Source organism: Agelaius phoeniceus, chromosome 3 (genome assembly GCF_051311805.1).
Source record: "Agelaius phoeniceus isolate bAgePho1 chromosome 3, bAgePho1.hap1, whole genome shotgun sequence".
Lineage (NCBI taxonomy): Eukaryota > Metazoa > Chordata > Aves > Passeriformes > Icteridae > Agelaius > Agelaius phoeniceus.
The window spans coordinates 116,387,101-116,394,694 of NC_135267.1; positions in this window are offsets into that span (position 1 = coordinate 116,387,101).

Consider the following 7,594-nt stretch of genomic DNA (forward strand, 5'->3'; position numbering starts at 1 on the left):
AATTTTCTTTAATAACCATAATTCCAGTGTTCTCAGCCTTTTTTTCCCAGACATTTCTTTAAGTTTCCTGGGCACATCCCCTGCCAGTCTCTGGACTTATCTTGTTCCTGCTCTTGTCCCTTTCCTGTGGATTCAGGATTTCAGACAAGGAACTTATATATGGACACTACTGTCCTAGGAGAATAATAAAATGTATACTAAATGCCCACATATTATAAACAACTGTCTAGACAAGACTTTACAACACTTATCTCATCTTATGGCTCTTGTTTTTTAGGTTTTAGACTTTTAAAGAACAAGTATAGTGAATTCTGTTGCAAAGAAAGTGATGGCTTGGCTGAGCCAGGTAGGTGTTTTACGCTTCTACTACGTAATAATTATGTCTGAGTGAAAAATAAAGGTATTGAAATGAGAAGAGCTGCAGCACCGAGCGTGACTTTTCAGCCTGAGCACGATCTTTCATAGTGCTGCTGGAGGTAAATTCACAATGAGTCACAGCATGGTGGTACTGAAAATCTGTTGGTTCAGGCCTGTGGTCTTCTACAGGATGATCACATTACAATGTTAAAGTTTCCTGTACGTTTGGGTATCTTTAATTCTGGAGTACGTGTTTCAGGAAGGCTTTCACTCTCCATATTTCAGCATGTCTTGGTGCTGACACTGAGCACTGAGCAGTGTGAATGGCTCATGTCAGGGGATCTTGGTCTGTGGTGAAGGAACAGGAACGAGGCCAGTACACCCAGAACAACTGGCTTTTGTTTACTGAGTCAAAGCTGCAAAACCGTAAAGGGACCAAAAGCTGAAATCAAGGGACACAGAACTAATGGAGTGGGAATGGAAAGGAGAATCAACATTTGAGGGTTCTTCTGAATGAAGCAGAGATCTGGGTTCCAGAGATGGGGGGAAGATGCAAATCATTCTTCCAAAACTTTGATGCAAGAACCCCTTGTTTTGAGTTTGGATTTGAGGCTCTTGGAGTGGAAAAGCTTATTCATCAGCAAGTATTCCTAAACACCTTCCCTCCCTCTCAACTTTCAGCCTGGTTCATCAAAGCCAAAAAATGGCTTTACATGATGATAAGTTTTCTCTCAGACTGCCAGCTGAAGCCAGGGTCCTCTGTTGTAAGAGGGAGAAGCTTCTTTGCAGGAAGAGCTTTCTTAGATTTTATTCTTAAAAAAAAATGCATTCAACATTCCTGGTGGAGACTTCCCACTTATTGGAAGCTACTGCTTTATTAAAAACCTTTGGTCTTTTAGAGCATTTTTAAACATACTTGTAGGAAATGCTGTATTGCTGTGGGGCATCTGGCTTGTAATCAGTCAATGCTTTCAATCTAACTCTTCCGTCATGACAGCGACCCAGAGCATGCCTGGTGTGGTCCTGGGGAGCCATGTGCCTTATATGTCCATTGCAACTTGCAGGAGGTCAAGTAGGGGGAAGCCAAAGGATTTGTGCAAATGGTGGAGCCAAGCAGAAGGTCAGGGATGGCATTTTGTGGCCATGGGAAAGAGACAGCTCTTTCTCCTGGCTCGGGATGAGTCTCCGTCAGGGCCGAGTCCCAGAGACTCACGGGGCTTCCATGGCTGGCACCCAGAGTTCCTAATTTTGTGGTGAATAAGAGCCCTGAAAGCACATAATTTAATCTGCCTGAAGATAATTGTTGAAATAAATCATTCTCTTGTTTAAAGAATAAATCTTCAGCAAGTTTCAAGAGAGCCTACAGCACTGCTGATTTTAATCATTGCTGTGCACAGGGAAGTGTCTATACTGCTTCGTGTTTCCAAACCAGCAGTGCTGCTATTAAAAAGCCAGGCTTGGATTTAGAAGCTGTCACAACTCAAACAAAGCTTTTTTGGGGATTCCTGGATTCACAGCTGAAAGAGAAGAGGCCTGGTGAGCAGAGACCCCACTGCCCTCTGTGGATTTCTTTACCTCACCAGTGAGCTGCACTGCCGCTTGGTGCCTCAGTTAGCGTGTCCGAAGGCTGGCTGTGCAGTGCTCTGGCATTCTGGAGGGGAGCAGTGCTCCAGTGGCATTCTGGAAGGGAGGAGTGCTCCAGGAAAGATGGGTATTTGGGGTTTTCTGGTGTTGCTGGGATGTTGCTGGAATACAGGCTGTGTGTGACAGGAAATGTGCTGCGGTGTGTCAGGCTGTGCCGCAGACAGCGATTCCAGTCAGTGGTGGGTGATTTTTATCAGACCGCCCTGTGGTCACCCCGTGGGCTCCCCAGGGCTCTGCTGGGCAGCTGCTCCTCTATACCATGTACTGCTTTGGTTGAAGTTTTTCAGGGTTTGGCTGGTCCACAGGGGATTTTTTTTTGAGGGTGTGAAAAGGATTGGTTTGGGTGAGACGCATTCTAGCAAAGCAGGAATTACCCTGGTCTGCAGCTGAGGTCTGCAGAGTCTTGCTTCACTGAACCTCCCTGTCCTCATGTGGGAGCTGTGCTGGGGCAGAGGTGGTTCCCTGCAGAGGCAGGATGTGGGCTGGAATGGCCAGCTAAGGTGTTCCAGCCACGGGTGAGGTAGGATTTGGATACACTACAGCTTCTTTTGAGGCTTGAGGGTTCAATTAGCTCTTGGCAATTTAGTGTCTCCTATGACTGCACTCTCCGTTCCCTGGCTGGCTAGTTAAAAGGTGTCCTGCTAATTTATGATACTTAAGTTAAATAATAGAGAATTTGGGCCATTTGTGCATTAATCCATTATGGATTTCAGGCAGGTTCCTGCTACTTAACCATTTTTTCCCTGTCCAGTAGCTGAATGCCAGAGAATGTTGATGATCCTGATATTCTCCCATATTTCTATTGGGGTTTTTTTTCCATTTTCTTGGAGTTCACTTGGAAATTCTGTCTCTGGGAGAAAATCTAGGAGGAATGGACACTGCTCTGGTCTTTTCCATTGCAAATAATCCCATTTCTCCCTGTATTCCAAACTGGGAAGTACTTACTGCTCTTTTGAACCTGATTGTAGTGCTAAGAAAGAAATTCATACAGCATTTGGCACAGCAGCATTTAAATGGTTTCAAGTGGTTGGAAATTAATTCGCTGTGCCATTTAAGCTACTTTGAAGAAGAACTCTAGCTACATTTTATTTTGGTTGTATGTTGTATGAAATGTGTGTCTTATTGGAAACAGGTATATTAGTTTTGTGCTAGGCTGACATACACCAGTTAAAAATGTGCCCCCTGGCACATGGAATTGAAAGCTGAGGGTTTTCTCAGGCACAGGTCCCACCAAGCCCCCTCAGTTCAAGGTACTCCAGCTGCTGGGTTTGTTAGTGTGTGTAAGAGATATGGAAGCACTGGGTCCCAGTGCCATTTCTGTCAAGTCATCAAGCCTTAGAGCTTGCTTTTGTCTGAAGCAAAGTATTTGTTAGATGTTATCAGACAGGACCTTACTGTGGGGTAAATCAGGGTTTGTTAAATTGTTCAGTATCATAGAATTGTTTGGGTTGGGGGGGAATCTTAAACGTCTCATAGTCAAACCCCCTTGCAAGGAGCAGGGACATCTTCAACCAGATCAGGCTGCTCATAGTCCCCTCCAGCCTCACCTTGAATGTTCCCAGGGAGGGGCAAGCACAGCTCCTCAGGACAAAATGTGCCAGTATTTTACCACCCTCACTGTAAAAAATGTCTTCTTTTTATCCAGTCTAAATCTACCCTCTTTTACTTTATAGGTGAGCGTGGGATACGTTTGACTCCAGAAGTGATGAGGTTGTAGACAGTATGTCATGAATTGTTCTACTGTGTCTGCTATGTTTCTTGCACAAATCACACAAGTGTCGCGTGTCACAAGCACAAGGTTTCATAGACAAAAACATTCTTAGAAGTTTTCATTTGCAGAAAATCTTGGGAGCCTTTGTCTTTGTTCAAAGTTTAAAAAAAACCACCAAAGTAATCAACTTAGAGCACTGTAAATCAGCCTCCAAAGAATAAATAGTAAAAGAAACAGCATGACATTTCCAGCTATCTTTAGAGGGAGGTCTGTTCAACAATACATTTCAGGTGACAAAACACAAATATGATGCACGGTGCCAAACGGAAGGGAAGAATAGACCCTCTGCTGCTGGGAATAGAAGAAGACTGTAGTAATGTGATTATGGTAATGGTCAACAAGTCATAGTCTTGTGCTTTTGTTCACTGTAATTAACTTCTTGGAATGGCACAGTCGCTTTCTCTGTGCGCATCAGATGGCCCTGCCTTTGTGTCCGCAGTCTGTTATTTCTCCTGCAGGGACTGCAAGCCTCCAAGTGCATTACTAAATGAATTCATTGCTGGAACAAAGATTCAGTAGCAGAATAGAGATTGATATCTTTTGTTGTCAGACATTCAATACCATATAGCAATCCAATTACTTAAGCTGTTTCTATCAGTCTTATTACGGCTCGCTATTGAGGCATGCTTTAAAGCTGGATAATTCTGTCTTGCAAGAATGTAGTGGAACAGATTAGAGCTTTAATGAGAAGGCTTTCTGTGAGCCAGGGCACTTCCATTGTATGTGTTGGGATTGAGGAATCATACCTAGGCAAGGGCCTGCAGTCATTGTTGCAAAGAGTGATCAAAGGGAAGCCTGCAATGTGTACAATTGCTTTAAGAAATTTTACGGGTTATAAAAAAATAAAATAAAAACGGGCAAAGTTTCTGCCTGCTGTTCCCTATCTGTTGAGAATCTGTGCTGCACTGAGAAAAGGAAGTTACTTATTGGGATTCAGATTGTGGAGGGGATATGTCATTTTGTGTTTGAACTTTTCCTCCACTGTGGCATAGGTTGAATTCTGTGCTTAGCTGTAGCATTTTAGGCATGCTGGCAGCATGGATTCAGCACAAGGCTTATTTTCATACAACTTCCCAGGGTGGATGTTTGGAGAGGAGGGGTTTCTAGTGCACAAAGACATAGAAGGCTTTGATAACTGCAGGTAGAGGAAGAAGGATTAGACCAGCAAGTCAGCCTAGCAAGGTTTGCATCCTCACTCCTGCTCTGTGCAGCACAAAGCAGGCATGGATTGAACCCCAAGGCAGCAGAAAGCTGGAGCTGGAGTGTCAGTAAGACCTCAAAACTGAACCTGGAGGGTAGAAGTGGAGAAAAGTTAGTTTACCATGAGAAAAAAGCAATGAATAAATCTATCTACTTAGCAAATACATATTTTTTTGAGATTACATATGAAAATCACACTTAAGTTTGTTGTGTGAAACACAAGCAGTAGAAGCCTGGGAGATGCCAGACTGAATTAGTATGTCCAGCAAGTCAATTTGGCTGCTACTTGAATGTAGGATTTCTGATGGACTTTTAAAATGTGACAAAACTCTTCATCTCTCTTTCAGGCCTCAGCAGAAACATCTGTGCTTTAAGTCAGCACAGTGTGACCAGAACTCAGAGCTGCTGAGGTTGAAGTAAACTGGAAACACAGATTAGAGTGCTTCTGTGTGGAATACACACAGCTTGGGGTCACTCATGAACACAAGTATTTCTAGACTTGTCTGAGATCCCGCCTGTCTAGGTCACTCTCCCAAAATAACTGAGGTATGGTTTATTTTTTGGTGTGATAAATGCACCAAAGCAAACACTCACTTGGAGTGAATAGCAAAGCAGTGTAATTTCCACAGGACAACACTGATGATGTCCAACAATCTGAGGATACAGCCTATTTTTCCTGGATGCAAAAACTTGTATGATTTATAATTTCATTATAATACAGCTGATTTTCCATTTCTCAGGGTGGTTTTACACTACCAACAGCTAAATATTTCCTCCTTGGGGACAAAGTTACAAAGCATTGCCAATGCACACATGTTGTCTGCCTGTAACATTTCCAAAGCATTATTTAGAAGAACAGCAATTATAAAGACATTTTCCAAAGGAAATTATATTTGAGTTAGGATAAGGACATGGGAGTGTGAACATAAGTCTGAGGAACACCTGGAAGTTTATCTGTGCATTTAGATTTGTTTTCAGAAAGTGTTTGCGTTCCTGTCTGTAGAACACGAACACTGATTTTCTTCAGCAATTAAGGTATGACCCAGTTCTGCACTGAAGCTAAACTTTATTTTGTAGCCTCAGTTGCCTGATGGGGATGGAAGTTAATGTTTTATGAGGCAAAGGAGAGCACCTGTTCATTCCAGGAACAGTTACTGCTAAGATATTTGTTTTGGGTGAGAGTTAAGGTGATTTTGTGCTGAATGATCAGTTTCTCTCTCACTCAGTGGTGTGAGGAGCAATTAAAGATTTCAGGTGGCCTGACCTTTATTCTGCTCATTGCTGACTTGTAACAAGTGATGTCTACAGTAACTGCTTTCATGTAATTTATTTACTCTATTTGGGGATGAGGCGTTTGGACTTGGGATCTACCAAGGGGAGCTTTTAATGTGTATTTTTATTTATTTTGTCTAAATGCATGGAAACCTCCAGGACAGATACTCAGCTGGTGCAAATCAGCTTAGTTCCATTGACGTCAGTGGAGCAGCGCCAGCAGCAGATCTGACCCACTTCTTTAATCTGATCCCTTGTCCATCCCATTTATTTCAGATTACATCAGAGTGAGCAGAGCCTTACCTCATCCACCATGAACTTGAGATAGATACAACCTTGCAAGTTTTGGCAGAGGAATATCATCCCTGAGAAACATGTGAAAAGCAAAGGTGCCTCCAGTCTTCTGCCACGCAGAAACTGCAATTTTCTCAGCCACCAGCGGGTCCTCAGCTGCATTATCTCATGTCCTGTGACCTCTCCAGCCTTGTCGTGCAGTGGCCATTGACTTTGTACTGGACTTTCTCCAGTACCTCCCTTCGAGAGCTTGCAGATGCCAAAATGATGTGAGCCATTGCAGTTCTGGTATCTTTTCCCAAATACCAGATGTTGTCTTGGCTTCTCTTGTTCCCAAACTATGTCCTGTTTTTGCAGACTCTGATGTTCTTGTTGCAGGTCTCTCTTTATCAGTATGTTGTCTCTTATATCTGTCAGAGCTGTCCCTGCACCCTAAATTTCCCTTTGGATAAAGTGGCTTCCTTTTCTTGGCAAGTCCTAGTTGGGTTATTCCTAAATCTTCTAATAGTATTTCTTTGTCTCTTCCTCCACCCCCTGCAGTACAGTATCAGCTTAACTCTCATACCAGCTTGTGTTTTCAGCTACCAATCAATAACAGAATATTTCCATCTTTTTTTCTCTCTCCTGGTTCAGTATAGTACTCCTGCACATTTAATAGTCTCCCTCCCCTGCCTCAGTTAACCAAACTATATAAATCATCTTTGGCTTCAGAATCAGAATTCCCTGGAAGAAGAACATGATCCTGTTAGCTGGGAAGAGAATTGCTGCTTTAGCTTCTCTTATCACTCCTGTGTCTCTCTGAAGGGCTTTGACTCTGGTGGGATTTTTAACTCCTTCCTCCTTCCCCCCAGAATATTGTCTTTGTCACTGTTGTGGCTGCCCCGTCCCTGGATGTGTTCTAGGCCAGGCTGGATGGGGCTTTGAGCAGCCTGCTCTCATGGAAGGTCTCCCTGTCCATGGCAAGGGGGTTCAAGCTGGGTCATCTTTAAGGTCCTCCAACCAAATTGTTCTATGATTCTGCTGCTCGCTTACTCTTCTCATTGAAGAAGAATCACA